We start from the raw sequence: 16,437 nt of genomic DNA, 5'->3' as shown, positions 1-16,437 counted from the left end.
GCTGGTGAGAGATAAAGGCTTGTTAAATAATTGGTTATATATGATAGAGACACTCTCAGAGGATGAAAGTCTTCTATCTGAAAACGGCTTAGTTACTATTTTAGATCATATGAATGGTCATTTTAACAGAGCACACCTGTTATGTTTATACACAGTAATAGTGGATGTTACGGCTTTTAAGCTGAAAAATCATAAGTGTTTAGAAACTTTAGATATTAATCACATTATTGATGTTATACACGCTTATATTATTGATAAAAAAGGTTGCAGCATGATTTGTAATATTCTTTAATAAAACATTTATAATATACACAACTGCGCTTCATTCTACCTTTTCTCTAACTTTTTTAAGTTCATCCTAGTAATAATACAAATATTATCCAGTTGTGCAACTATATTCAGCTATGTGAATGTGATCCCTTTAAGACTTCGAAATGTCACCAGTTGTTGGGATCAAATCATATTTGTAAGGTCCTACTATACTCTGGTTAAACACATATTCTTTAAACAATTCAATAAGAAGTATCACAATCATAAATAAACCATAAATACCATAAAGTCCACCAAATTTAAAAATAAATTAATGCAACACAGTCATACATATCCTTGCAAAAGTATGGAAAAAACTATAGGACTTAAATGCATCTCCAACCTAGTGTTGAGGAGATAACCCTAGACCCTTCTTAAATGCCGGTGACAGTAGTGTTGCACTAAAAACAGTCAAACAGTCAAACAGTTACAATAAAACATACCAACACATTTGTTATGTATAGAAAAAAGTGTTATTCCCATAGCAGGAGTCGAACCCGCGTCTCCCTGATGAAAGCAGGACATCATTACCGCTAGACCATATGGGATTTGCATATGGTATACTGTACAGAACCTGTATACACTCTGACAGGGCTCCGGGGGTCGGAAATTTATCTTTCTGTACAAGTTTTTTAAGTGAAATATATTAGTAGGACTCTTTTTACAGCATTCTATATAAGACTTGTAGATATATAAGAACATAAGACATGTTTTGATATTATAAAATATTATAAAAACAAAATATAATCACTCCACTATACCCCTGGATTCACTATACAATGAAATAAGAATAAAAAATAAGACATGTCGACAATGTAGCTATCAACCAGGCCATCACTGAAACAATATGAATTGTTTTTGCTAGTAGTCTATGTAAAACCCTGCATATTGCAGGGAACTTTCGCAGAGTACATTTCGCAGAGTACATTTCACAGAGTAAATTTGACTCAATCAGAGTACATTTGGATAATTGAATGTGAATGATACATTCCTATCTGTGAACACTAAAATCACGGTAAAACCTAACATTGCATTATTTTCATGGTTATAATGAATAAAAATACATCTTTAAGATGTTTCATGTTAAATGGTTCTTAAAAAATGAATTTCCTTCAATCATCGGGACAAAAATCAAACAACCTCACCGGTAATTATTTTGAATTGAATTATGAATTATAATATTGTATCAACAACTTTCATACATGTTAGCCATACTATACACTAACTATGTTGACTGAATTACATTTTATTTACCTTAGAACCATCATCTTTGAGTTGATTGAATATTTCCTATCGTGTGTAGGATTTAATGCATATCCATAATATTGAGAGCATAAAACGCTGGGGGGCTAAAAAACTAGACGTTGCAAAGTAATTCATAAATGAGTTGTATAATGTACCTTAGAGCAGGTTAAAGAAAATACATTTGGGGCTTGATATTACTAAACTTCTAAAAAATACATTTGTATTGAAGCATTTTGTTTTTATACCTTATCATTATGCAAACAGGTAAAAAAAACTATGTTGACATGTCTGTTTTAAGTGCATCAGTCAGTTTCATGGTTTTAGATGTTTTATAATTTATGTTTATTCAACCAATAAACATCAAATTCAGAATTCACTAGGATTGTGTTCTCATGTTTTTTTACATTTAGCTAAAATATAAATACACACTGTAGTAGATACACTGTTTTAGAACAATGTTGTTTGCAAATAGTCTGTTTTACTTATGTAACACGTTAGAGTTGAAATTCATGCATGACAATTGGTAAACCTTAGTCATTTGAGATCATAAATCCCCTCTTTTAGCTAGACCTGATCAAAATGACAGATAAAAACATAACCAAACACCTAAAAAATACACCAAAAGCAGATTGATAAAAATTTATACAGGCAAGCGAGCCTAATCACTGAAATTACAACATCAAACTGTTTGTCTTACAAAATAGGGATGTGTCATGGGGGTGATATATCTCAACCCTTGACTAAAATAGCATTATCCTTCTGACTATTGATTAAATCTACTAAAAATCGACCTGTTTCATGATTTTAGATGTCTATAATTTATGTTTATCCTAGGACCATGCTACAAATCTTCAACACAGTTGGCTGAAAGGTGACTGAAAAGGTGACTGAAAACTGGATTGATGCAAGTTACATGAACATGTCTGTTTGAGGAAACAAAATAATGTATTAAACTATTACACTATTACACACTATTACACTATTGCATTATTACACATTTGCACAATATTACACTATATAACACTATTACATACTAGGACTACCCTATGACAATATTACACTATTACACACTATGTCCCTATACACTATTAAACAGTAGCACACTTAGATAAGATAAACCTTATCCCTGTGGGATAATTCTATTAATTTTTTCAAATAATTATTATTCCTCTATTTAAATCTGGGGACAAACACAGTTTTACCAACTACAGGCCAGTGTCTTTGCTTTCACAATTTTCCAAGATTCTTGATTCATGATTCTTAGATTCTTAGATTCTGAGTGAGAGTCTGTATGGATTCAGGGCAAATCGATCAACAGCCTTAGCCTTAATGAATATATATGAAGAAATAACCACAACCGTAGATGAAAGGAATTACACAATAGGAATAGGAAATACACTTAAAAAAGCATTTGATACGATTGATCATCACATTTTAATTTCTAAATTACAAACATGCAGTGTGAGAGGGGTGGCGATGAACTGGTTAAGTAGCTATCTTGAAAATAGACAACAATATGTTTTCAGGTGACAATTATATAATTGCCTATTGTCTACATTAGCTACAAATACACTGTATTTGTAATACACTGTTTAGAACAATACTATTGGAAATATTATGGTTGAATTACTAGTGTGTAACATATTAGAAGTGCATTCTTGCATGACAATTGGTAGACCTTTTTACCATGTATTCATTTGCGATCATTGACCCCTCTTTTAGCTAGATGGTCAAAATGACAGCAACAGCAAAGACCTAAAAATACACATTTTCTGAACATTACATTTGAGGTGGAGCAAACTATATTGAATGTGTTGTCCCTCAAGGTTCGGTCCTGGGGCCCATACTTTTTATTTTATATATATTAATGATATATGTGAAGTGTCAAACATATTGCAATTTGTTTTATTTGCTGTCGATACAAATTTCTGTATTCCAAATTACAAATGAAATGTGTAAACTTAAGATATGGTTTAATAACAATAAGCTATCCCTAAATTTGGAAAAACGAAATGTATGATATTTACTAATCGAAAGAAGGACAATGTGGCATTATGTATTGACAAAGGAATCCAAGGATTATGTTGGATGAGAAAATGACATGGAAGCCACATATAATGTACATAAAAAAAATAAGGTAGCCAAGAGTGTTTTGTTTTGAACAAGGCAAAGAATGTGCTTGATTATAATTCTATGCGAATATTATATTGTTCACTCATCCTACCATATTTGAGTTACTGTGTGGAAGTGTGGGGTAACACGTATGAAAGCAACATAAAGCCCTTATTTATATTACAGAAGAGAGCAGTAAGAATAGTTCACAATGTAGATTCAAGAGAACATACCAATGAATTATGTATTAAATCCAAACTATTGAAACTTAAAGAGTTAGCTGTAATACAGACTTTATTAGTTTTGTTTAGAGTAAATGCAGAGTATTACAAGCAAATATACAGAGGTTGTTTGGTCCCTAATCTTTCACACCTCCTTGCAGCATTTTGACACCTAACCCCCCCCCCCCTGTTCACACCCAGATCCTCAAAAAGATAGATATTTATAGCACTTTATATTTTCGCCCCAACTCTAATCTATCATGTCTTTAACTTTTATACCTAATCATATATTGATTGATTGATTGAAAAGTTTATTAACAGATTGCAGAATGGGTACAGTTTAAAAGTTTTTTATTTTGAATAAGGCCTTTTCCCCACACTCTGTGCTATTTCAGGTTACTGTGACATTAAAAGAGGGGGTGGCGATGTCTGAACCGTGCTAAAAAGGGGAAGTTGACCTGAAAATGCATGCTTACCATTGCTACAGTATATGGACATTCAGGCCTTGAGGCGATCTATATCCAAAATAAGTCTTAATTAAAGATGGTTGAAATACCCTATTTAAACAGTTAAAACAGCTTGGACAGATATTTTCTGGACTGTTTTCACAAACAGTGTTGTATTTGTAAATCTGCTATGTCCTAAATGTCTGGATGTATTGAAAAAAGGGGGACTCTGATGTAAACAAGACATACGTTTTTCTATGATCTGTAGCCTTTTAATTTTAGTTTTACGAAATAAGAAAATAAGAATCACCACCCAAACTGTCAAATAGTTGGTATTACTTTTACATTTAGTCAATTAGTTGACGTTTTTATCCAAATTATAATTATAATACATCTCTGTCAGCGGTGTAACAATATTCATCAAAGTGTAGGTTAGTTTATTAGGACATAATGCATGTTTATGGGGAAATCTTTTAAAATATGTGTGATCTTAATCTTAAAAAATATGCTATGAGTATAATGTTGTACATTACTTGTACATGTTACAAAGATATAAACCATTTGAATGATGACTGTAAATGTGTATTGAGTTGTCCCCTAATCTTCACGCCTCCCATGCTGTGTTTTAGCACCTAAGAGCGCCCTGTTCACACCCCCGATCAGAGACACACACCTCACAGACACACATAGATCTTTTCTGTACTTTATATTTTACAGCCCAACTCTTTTAATAATAACTCTAAAATAATTAATGTGCATAATATAAAACACCTGTATTAACGAAATATTCAAACCCTAGACCCTTGCATGCTAATGTAATGGTGCACTTTTAATTTTACAAATTACATTTGTAATTTTCTTTTTGCTTAAACACAAGTGAAGATTATGTCTTTATCCAAGAAACTAATATACATACATACATTTGTAATTTGGAATACAAAACATTTATTTTACATTTATTTAGACTTTTGCTTAAACACATTAGACACATTACATTTGTAATTTGGAATACAATTATCTAAAGATTGTGACATTTGGCATCTGGCCTTAAGAAAACACACACAGACACCTTGGGGGCCGTTTTTCTACAGAAACGGGAAGTCGCAGAGTCATAAATCTGCTTTTGGCAGATGGTTTTGAGTCATCTCATTGGCCGTAGTCATTCTCCAGCCTCCTATGACATCTACGGGGGATGTCACTATCAGAATTTTCAGAGAAGCTGCAGTTAGACAGAGGGAGAAATATTCAGTCTACTGAGAGACATTTGAGAGAGGGTATTTCTTAAGATACACTCACCATTTGAAATAAATGCACTTTCTGAAGATACACTCACCATTTGAAATAAATGCACTTTCTGAAGATACACTCACCATTTGAAATAAATGCACTTTCTGAAGATACACTCACCATTTGAAATAAATGCACTTTCTGAAGAAAACACACTAAATGTATTTTACATTTAGCATTTGAAATAAATGCACTTTCTGAAGAAAACACACATTGTATTTTATTCTGAAGATATATTCTTAAGACTTTGGAATACACATAATGTATTCAACCTTGTAAAACTTAATTGTGAAGATATATTCTGAAAACGTTTGGAAATACAGAAATACATATTGTGAAAACCATGGAATACATACAATCTGAAAATAAAAAAAACTTTTGAATCTAAAAAAAAATTTGAATCTTTTATTTTGAAAGACTTTTTTTTTTGAAAAAAAATAAAACTTTTATTTTGAAAAAAATCTGAAAACTCCTCCCCTTCCGAAAACCGGATGTCCCGCCCTCAAAACCGGATGTCCCGCCTCCTTACATCCTAGACCAATCAGAGAAGCCCTAGGGGGTCATAAATCATCTCAAAAGGGGGGCGTAGCTACAATCCATCAAACTTTGATATATGCCCTTATAAGGTATGACATACACCTAAGTCCCGCCCCCTTAAACATCTCGGCCAATCAGAACGCTCCAAAATTCTCTCTCTGTTGAGCACCTGTATTTGGTTTGTGTTGATGATGAGGAGGAGAAGGATGGTGGTTATATAATATTTTTCGGTATAACAAAATCTCAATTATATGTTTTAAAGTGTACAGTAGGGTGAGTATTAAAGATGGGACAAACCGCAACTACAACTACAACTCCAACTACAACTACAACTACAACTACAACTACAACTACAACTCCAACTCCAACTCCAACTACAACTACAGCAAGCACCACCACAATGACAGGTATGAATGAAACCATTTTATACTGTCAAGTATGACGGTTAAGATTCAGAGGAGTATCTCACAAAAAATCCATGTTAAGATCATAACTAAACATCAATAACATAAATACTGTCAAAAACACTTACAACTCTGTTCAAATAGGATACAATCCCCATTGTAATCAAATCTGTAATTTTCTCAAACACATCTTTAAAGTAATAAGCCCTTAATATATACAGTAAGATAGAGGAAGTGATCCCATACATTTCCCTTTAAGGCTTTACCATTGTTCTAGCTATTGAATATCCAAAGGCAGTCTCTGTCATAAGTTTAGTCCATTCTGTGAGTTCTGCTTTGCTTGAGTAACTACAGTAATGCAGCCTGCCATTGCCAGTCTAAAATGTGCTTTAGTGACCCCTTGTGGTATAAGTGTTCTATCGCCAAGAAGACATAACTGACGGGAGTCTGGTAAAGCTAGCTCTATCCATTCTCCATGTTTCTCCAGAACCTCCCTCCAAAAGGGAAGTAAACGTGTGCCATTTGTCTCTTTACATTTCCAGCAGTTACTATCCAGTATCAGACCCATTTTGTATAGCTTGAGTGAGGGGGAAATTAAATCCATGCACAATTTATAATGGGTGAATTTGCTTTGAACGTCTCTTGTGGCCCAGCCAACATTAGATATTATGTTTTGCCATGTCTTCCCCAATATCCCATTGCCAAATGAACCTTGAATTCTCACATTTCCCACTCTGAATATGAATCATGTTTTTATAGAAGTTTGAGGCACTATGCATTATCCTCTCTAATAAGTAGTAGGTAAGTAGGTTAAAAGTATTGCACCATATTATAATAATAATAATAATAATAATAATAATAATAATAATAATAATAATAATAATAATAATAATAATAATAATAATAATAATAATAATAATAATAATAATAATAATAATAATAATAATAATAATAATAATAATAATAAATAATAATAATAATAATAATAATAATAATAATAATAATAATAATAATAATAATAATAATAATAATAATAATAATAATAATAATAATAATAATAATAATAATACATTTTATTTAAAGGCGCCTTTCTGAGCACCCAAGGTCGCCGTACAGGGTTAAAAACAAATACAATTACACACAGTAAAGAGCAGTTATAATAAACTCAAAATGAAAGTGAATATGCCAGAATGAACAGATGTGTTTTGAGATGGGAAACAAAGGTGGGGAGGTTATCTATTGCACGGATGTCTTGTGGTAGGGAATTCCAGAGGCGGGGGGCACAGCGGGAGAAGGCTCTGGATCCCATGGTAGTCAGACAGGAAGGGGGAGTGACAAGTTTTGTAATGATATAAGCGACCACTGCGCAATTGCTTGTGTGAGAACCTGTAAGGTCCCTAAAGGAAAGCCACGTTTCATTCATAAGAGACGATTCAAACATTTCGATGAGCAAGCGTTTCTACATGATGTTTTTAATAGTGATTTACACATTGTTTCACTTATGACCGATGTTGAGTTAGCATGGAATTATTTTAAATCCACCTTCTTGGCTATATGTGACAAGCATGCTCCTTTTAGGACATCTAGGATAAGCGGTAAAGATAACCCCTGGTTTAATGATTCTATGTCCTCTCTCATTCGACAGAGAGACACTGCCTGGGCTAAAGCAAAGAAATCGAATATTCCATTAGATTGGAATCTGTATAGGACACTAAGAAACAAATGCACTAAGCTGATTAAAAACTCTAAATGTGCCTACTATCTTAATGCAATTCATGACAATTTGAATAACCCTGCAAAGTTTTGGAAACTTGTTAAATCCTCCTCAGGTTCTATCACTCCAAACAGCCTTCCTGATCTCTTAAGGGTAAATCAGAGTGAAATCAAGGGCAAAATGGATATTGCAGACAGCTTTAATAATCATTTTATTTCTGCTGGCTCAATCTTTGATTCTAGCAACTCAGGGATGATCGCTGCAGAAGGAGAGCCAGGTCCTCCGCCACTTGACCCTGATCAACTGTTCACCTTTGCCCCCATCTTGACTTCTCAGGTTCACAAAGCTTTAATGAGCCTAGATGTAAAGAAATCTTCAGGCCCAGACAAGATAGAGCCGTTCTTCTTCAAAGTTGCTGCAGGTCTGATTGCAGAACCCATAACCTCTATTTTGAATCTCAGTCTTTGTGCTGGTGAATTACCTAGCTCATGGAAGTCGGCCATGGTTCTCCCCTTGTTAAAGGGCGGAGACCCCTCTGACCTAAATAATTATCGCCCTATTTCCAGACTGTCTGTAATGGCCAAAGTCTTTGAATCTCTTGTAAACGAACAACTGAAAAAGTTTCTAACTGACCATAATATTCTTAACGAGTCTCAGTCAGGCTTCAGATCAGGCCATAGTACTACTTCAGCAACTATGCTAGTCTCAAATGACATAATTGAAGCACTGGACAAGAAAAAACACTGTGCAGCATTGTTTGTTGATCTGTCTAAAGCTTTTGATTCTGTGGATCATGCATTGCTACTGCAAAGGCTTGGCTGCATAGGTCTTGGTAAAATGGCTTTGAGCTGGTTTAAAAACTATCTATCTGAAAGAACTCAGTGTGTTTCAGTAGAAGATTATACCTCAGCTGCTCTTACTGTAAACAAAGGTGTTCCACAAGGTTCTATTTTGGCCCCTGTCTTATTTTCCATCTTTATAAATGAACTAGGAAATGGGATAAACCCAGCACGTTTTCATTTATACGCCGATGATACAGTTGTTTACACAGTGGCTTCCTCTTTAACTCAGGCCATAGAGCTTCTACAGGATGCTTTTAATACACTACAACACTCCTTGCTAAGGCTAAGACTGGTCCTTAATGCAAAAAAGACCAAGTACATGACCTTCTCTCGCTCTCGAGCTAATACAGCTGTCCCCCCGATTCTGACACTGGAAGGGACATGCCTTGACAAAGTAGCATCCTATAAATATCTGGGCATATGGATTGATGAAAAGATGGCCTTTGATGTTCATATTGGGAACCTACTGAGAAAACTTAGACCTAAACTGGGCTTTTTCTTCCGGTTAAAGAAATGTTTCCCGTCTGAAGCCAGGAAGAGAATTGTGCAGAGTTCCTTTCTGCCTGTATTAGACTATGGCGATGTAATCTATATGCATGCTCCTTCCTCCCTGCTTAAAAAGCTGGATTCTGCGTACCATACTGCCATACGTTTTGTAACAGGTGCAGGCTCTCGCACCCACCACTGCACTTTGTATCAGTCATTAGGATGGTCCTCTCTGTACCAAAGAAGACAATCACACATGTTGATTTTTATCCTTAAGTCATTGCTAGGTAAGCTGCCCTTATATATCTCCAGACTTCTGTCCTTTTATACTTGCTTTTTTAATACCAGACGAGCAGCAAATGGGATGCTGTTAAATGTTCCTTTGATGCAGTCAGAGCTTGGTAAAGCTGCATTCTCCCACTATGCTCCCTTTTTATGGAATACGCTGCAAGTGAAACTTTGTCTACAGGCACTTCCTACTGTGAATGCTTTTAAAGGTATGCTACGATTAGCCCTTTATGAAACATGTAACTGTTTTACCTGATGCTATTGTTGATGTGATTATGCTCCTTGCCACTGCACAAATGACCCTCTGTATTTATATTTGAATTGTATGTTTTTTTGTTTAATGCCCTGTTTTATGTTGAAACTTGTTGTGTGCTGTGTTGGTCAGGACTCCCTGGAAGAAGAGATCTTGTATCTCAATGGGACATTCCTGGATAAATAAAGTTTAAAAAAAAAAAAAAAAAAAAAAAAAGAGGAGGATCTGAGTGACCGAGAGGGAGTGTAGGACTGGAGAAGTTCTGTGAGATAACGAGGGGCTAGGTTATGGAGGGCCTTGAAAGTGAGTAGTAATACTTTGTAGTCAGTGCGTGACTTAACAGGCAGCCAGTGAAGTTGGTGGAGAACAGGAGTGATGTGGTTGGTGGAGGGAGTTCTAGTGATAATTCGGGTGGCTGAGTTTTGGACCAGTTGGAGTTTATAGAGGTACTTGTGTGGGAGACCAATGAGGAGGGAGTTACAGTAATCCAGACGGGATGTGACCAGGGTGTGAACAAAAATAGCGGTGCTGGTAGGTGTAAGTGAAGGGCGGAGACGGATGTTGCGTAGGTGGAAGTAAGCAGACCGTGTGATGTTATTTATGTGGGATTTGAATGACAGTGTGCTATCGAGGATGACACCCAAACTCTTAACCTGAGGGGAAGGGAAGACTGTAGAGTTGTCAATGGTGAGGGGAAAACTGTCGGATTTGGCTATGGTAGATTTGGAACCAATGAGGAGTACCTCGGTTTTGTCACTGTTTAGTTTTAGGTAGTTGACTGTGAACCATACATTTATTTCCTTTAATCTGTCTAGAAGAATGGAATGTGAAATGGTGTCAAATGCTGCAGAGAGATCCAGAAGTATGAGTATATTGAGGAGACCAGAATCGGCAGCCACTAGTAAGTTGTTTGTGATTTTAACTAGGGCTGTTTCAGTGCTATGGAGAGATCGAAAACCAGATTGAAATTGCTCAAACAGATTGTTGCTGGAGAGGTGATTGTGAACCTGGGCTGCCACAGTTTTTTTCCAGTATTTTGGCAAGAAATGGGAGATTAGAAATAGATGAGATTAGAATATATTCTACTAACAGATGGGAGTAGAAAGCTAGAGAGAGAGTAGAGAATGGGAGCATCAGGGAAGGAACATGGTCATCAGAAGGCTGAGATCCTTCAATGTCTGTACAAGGATGTTGAGGATGTTCTATGAGTCAGTGGTGGGAGGCGCCTTCTTGTACGGTGGCGGAGAGGAGGAGCCTTGCTAAGCTCCAGACCATCAGGGAAAACCCCTCCCACCCACTAGCCACTATACACAGACTTGGCTGACAGGAGGAGCATGTTCAGTGCTAGGCTCACACTACCTAAATGCAGCACTGAACGGCACAGGAAGTCCTTCATTCCAACAGCCATCAGACTATACAATGCATCACTGTGCCTCACTGCATCACTGAGCACAGAGTGGCAGTTACCATCTTCCTGGACTCTTACTTTTGAAACAGCACTGTGCAATATTTCACCTACTGTAGACTTCAGTATATTTTTACTGTACTTATTTACTGTATATTTTATTCTATTTTTATTCTATTCTATTCTTATATTTTATTCTATTTTTATTCTATTTTATTCTATTCTCATTCTTAGGCAATTTGATTGGTTTTGTTATTCTTATTCGTGACCTGTTCTGTCTAAATGTTTAATGTTGAGTGATTTTCAGTGTCAAATTTCCCTCTGGATAATAAAAGTATTTCTATTCTATTCTATTCTATTCTATTCTATTCTATTCTATTCTATAACTGTAGGTGACATTAGTTGAGGAAGACAGTTGCTGATGTATTTTTGCGATTTTATCATTGAAAAAGTCCATAAACAAATTGCATTGAGAAACAGTGCATTTGTTGAGTGAGAGTGTCAGGAGGCTGTACGATTGACTTAACAATGGAATACAGGGCTTGAGTGCTTCCTGCACCTGAGCTAATTACACTGGCATAGTGAGTACTTTTTGCTTTGGAGAGAGCTTCCTTGTAGTTCAAGTTTCAAGTTTCAAGTTTCTTTAATAGTGGTCATACAGAAGTACAGAATACTTTTATACAAAATGCTTCTTACTGTTACGCTCCAGAGACTGTGCTAGACAAGATAAGTATGAAATAAAATAAAATAGTATAGCATGTAAAAATAGTAAAAATAGAAGTCACAGTGTTCAGTATAGACATATGTACAATGTTCGATGCAGAATAGAAGTAACTGAGTTACCATACAATATACAATATACTATGCAATGTACTAATATACAATACTATATAGTGCAAAGCAGAAATGGGATGAGGTACAATTTAGGTACAATTTACAGTAAGGTGTACGGGTTGTAGTGCAAATCCTTTACCAATAAATATAAAGTGTGTTTAGGTGTTCTAAAGTGTGGAGAGTGGGTGCTGCAGTGTGTTGTTTGTTTAAAGTGAGTGTGTGCGTGTGGATGTGTGTGCTGTGTGCATTTGATGGTTGTTGCATAGTGTTTATTGTTCGTTGAGCAGCCTGATGGCCTGGGGATAGAAGCTTCTTCTGAGTCTTTCTGTGCTCGCCATGAGACTCCGGTATCGCTTGCCTGACCACAGCAGTTCAAAGAGGCAGTTGTTTGGGTGGCTGGAGTCCTTGATGATTCTCTTAGCCTTACCCCTGCACCGCTTGTTGTAAATGTTCTGGAGGGTGGGAAGCCCCCCTCCAATTGTGCGTTCGGCTGTGGAGTATGTGGTTAAAGTAAATTTCTTTATGGACAGTAAGACCAGTCTTAGTATGGAGGCGCTCTAGGCGGCAGCCTTTGGCTTTGAGCAGGCGTAGCTCAGGTGTAAACCAGGGTGCAGAGCGAGTAAAGGAAACAATCCGTGTTTTAAGTGGAGCAAAAGTGTCTAAGAGGCTATGGAGTCCATTGTTGTACATTGAGACCAGTTCATCACAGGTTGATTCATTGTCATGACAGGAAAGGTTATTAAGTTCACTGGATAGAGCAGGTACATCGATGTTCCTGAAAGAGATGGAACGTGACACGTTTGTTTTAACTTTTGTGTGTCTTCAGGATGACATTAAAAGATATGAACTTGTGATCAGAGATGGGCAGGTCAGACGCAGTACAGTTTTGGGGTGTGACACCAGAGCAGCACACTAAGTCCAAAATGTGTCCTTTGGAGTGGGTAGGGAAATCAACATATTGTTGAAGGTTCCGGTTCCGAGTCAAGGATGGGGTAGTCGCTCATGGCCACGTTGTGACTCCCGTATTTTTATAATTAGTCCTAAAAGCCTCTTTTTATATTTTCAACTCGGTTAAACCTTTTTGTATATATACCCCCTTTATGTTTCTACCTATTTATTTTGGCTGCAAGAACCACAATGGCGACGAGACAACTGAGAAATGAGTCCAAGAAGGACGATGCTCCCGCTGATATAACCGCCATTGCTGGGCTAATTGAAGAGCTAAGGCAATCCCTAACCAACGAAATCAGAGCGTCCGCTGCCTCGCTCTAATCCAAACTCGACAGCCTCTGGACGTCGGTTAATGACCATGCCAAGCGTCTGACCTCCGTGGTCCTCCCTACGCCACCCGAACTGGACCGGTGTCACAGGGCCCTTACTGCCAAACCAGCACCCGGTTCCAGGCCTAGAGCGGTTATTGCTCGTTTACATCATTATCGAATAAAAGAGAAGATTATCTGGGAGGCACGGAAGAGGAGGGGAACGCTGGAATACAGAGGGAAACCAGTCCTAATCTTTGAGGACTATTGTCCCGAAGTCGTGGAGCCGCGATCCCGCTACAAAGATGTCATGGCCCCCCTCTACAAGCTAGGACTCAAGCCATCTCTACAGTTCCCTGCGAGACTTATCATCACAACCGGAGACGGCGCGAGAAAACATCTTTCATCGCCTGAGGACGCCGTGGACTTCTTGAAGACCCAGCGTAGAGGGGCCCCGATACCGGCCTCACCAGTACCAAACGCGGTAGTAGCTTGATTTTGGCGGTTAGCACCTCGCTATGGCTAATGCGCCGAGCGTCATATCACTCTATATTCCTTCGCTCTTATAAATATGGTTGACTGTGTGACGTTAGGTATCGCCTGGATGCTTTATTTTTCTCTGCGTCTGACTTAAGGGGGGGTTGGCCTGGTCTGTATTGTATACCTATTACATAATGCCACACACATGGCAAATGGTCGCGGTTGCGGCCAGAGGCGTTAGCATCTGCTGTTGACCTGCTAGGCCGCTAAAATGTCAGACGAACTTTTGCACAGCGCCCTCTCCTGACACGGCAGCCTAATTGCGCTATGACAAGGCAGCAAGCTACTCTGTGTGAACCATAGGAAACAACGGACCTGTCAGCAGTGTATCGCCCTCTTCCGGCCTGGTGGACGTACTGCACACGTTTATCAGGCAGCACACAGGTTATTTACCCCCCCCCCCTTTTTTCTCTTGCTATGGTTCCTGTTCTAGATTTCTTGTTTAAACCTAGCCATGTTTTTATAAGGTTTAATGTGAACGTTTCAATTAACTTTTTTTAGGCTTTTTTCTTTTTTTGTTTATGTTTGGGAGTGTGGCAAGCAGCCACTGAGAGAGTATTTAGGCCCTATGGTGAGTCCCTGTGTTGTTGGGGAAAGGCCCACCGGTCCCGCACCTTTATATGTTTTTTTTTTTTTTTTTTTTTGCCATTCCGCTGGCTCTTTTTTGCGTTTATCGCATTTTCTCTGGTCAAGAATGACCGACAGAAACAGGTTTGAATGGGTACAGATGGGGGGAAGACACTCTGAGAAAGATACGGCTGCAGTCCGGGAATCGAACTCGCTAACCCCAGATCCGTGACGAGCACGGTTGTCCCCGGCGCCGAAATAGCGCTCGAGGTATGCGGTGAGCTACTGGAGCTCCCCCTTTATATGTTTTTTATGTATGTTTTATGTATGGCTCAGGACACATGTCTGCTACTGAAAATATTTGTTTTATGTATGGCTCTAGGTAAATATGCTTAGTGGTTAAAATAGGTGAATTTGGTGTGCCCACAGGCCTTTTTAGGTCTGCCCTTTCTACACACCCCCTAATATTCTATGGCTACGGCTAACTCTGAGAGCTTTAAGCTCTGCTCCTGGAATGTTCGAGGTCTTCAGAAACTAGCGAAAAGGAAGGCGATTCTGACCTTTTTAAAGAAGGAGAATGTTTCTATTGCTTTATTACAAGAAACCGATATGGGACCCAACGACACCGCTAAACTCCAAAAGAGTTGGGTAGGACAGGTCTTCGCCTCAAACTATTCTACATTTAGTAGGGGAGTGGCCATACTGATCAATAAAAATCTCCCCTTTAGACTCATAACTTCCTCTTTAGATAGCCAAGGTCGCTATGTGATTATCAAATGGGTTCTTAAGGGTAAAGAAATGACATTTATGAATGTATACTGTCCCCCAGGCTACTCCCCTGACTTTCTGTCTAAAGTATTTACTGAATTTAATGGCCTGGCCTCTGAGAATGCTTTTGTGGGCGGAGACTTTTACTGTCACCTTATACCGTCTCTTGACAAACTCCCACCCAGTTTGGCTCCCCCCTCTAGGCAAGCAAAGATGCTCTCCTCCCTATGTACAGACATCGGATTCTCAGATGTCTGGAGAACCCTTTGCCCATCCGAATTGAAGTTCACCTTTTTTAGCGGCCCACATAAGAGCAACAGTAGAATAGACTATTTCTTCATCCCTTCCTCTAAGCTCTTTCTATTATCGTCCTGCACAATCGTAAGTTTTATCGGATCACGCCCCTATATATCTGGTCTACTCCTTGTCAGAAGAGAGGGCGCTGTCGAGACATTGGCGTCTTAACCCATACCTCCTCAAGGATGATAGGTTTGTCTCCTATTTCGAATCGGAATAAAAAAATAATCTACTCAATTAACTCACATTCTACGGATAACCCGTCTCTGCTCTGGGAAACATCCAAGGTATTTTCTCGCGGACTGATTATGTCTTACGTATCATCCAAGAAACGCAAGAAAAATGAACAATGCAAACTTCTTGAATCCAAACTAGCCGACCTTGAGAATCAACATGTTTCAAACCCAGCCCCGGCTGTGCTTATAGAGCTTACGGCCACCAGAACTGCGTTAAACACTCTTCTGATCCTGGACGCGTGTATGCTTTTACCAACGCATTTGTGTTTCCGGGTTCCCGTTTTGCGCTCTGATTGGCCACTGGCCTACACGCGTACGCCCCCCTCGCTATCGCCTTTAGGGCGTGAGATATGAAGACAGATTTGCCTGGGTATAGGAAGGAAGTAC

Source organism: Notolepis coatsorum (genome assembly GCF_963971535.1).
Source record: "Notolepis coatsorum genome assembly, chromosome: 9".
In the NCBI taxonomy this organism is placed as follows: domain Eukaryota; kingdom Metazoa; phylum Chordata; class Actinopteri; order Aulopiformes; family Paralepididae; genus Notolepis; species Notolepis coatsorum.
The sequence above is the reverse complement of the archived record's forward strand: the minus strand, read 5'-3'. Positions refer to the sequence as shown.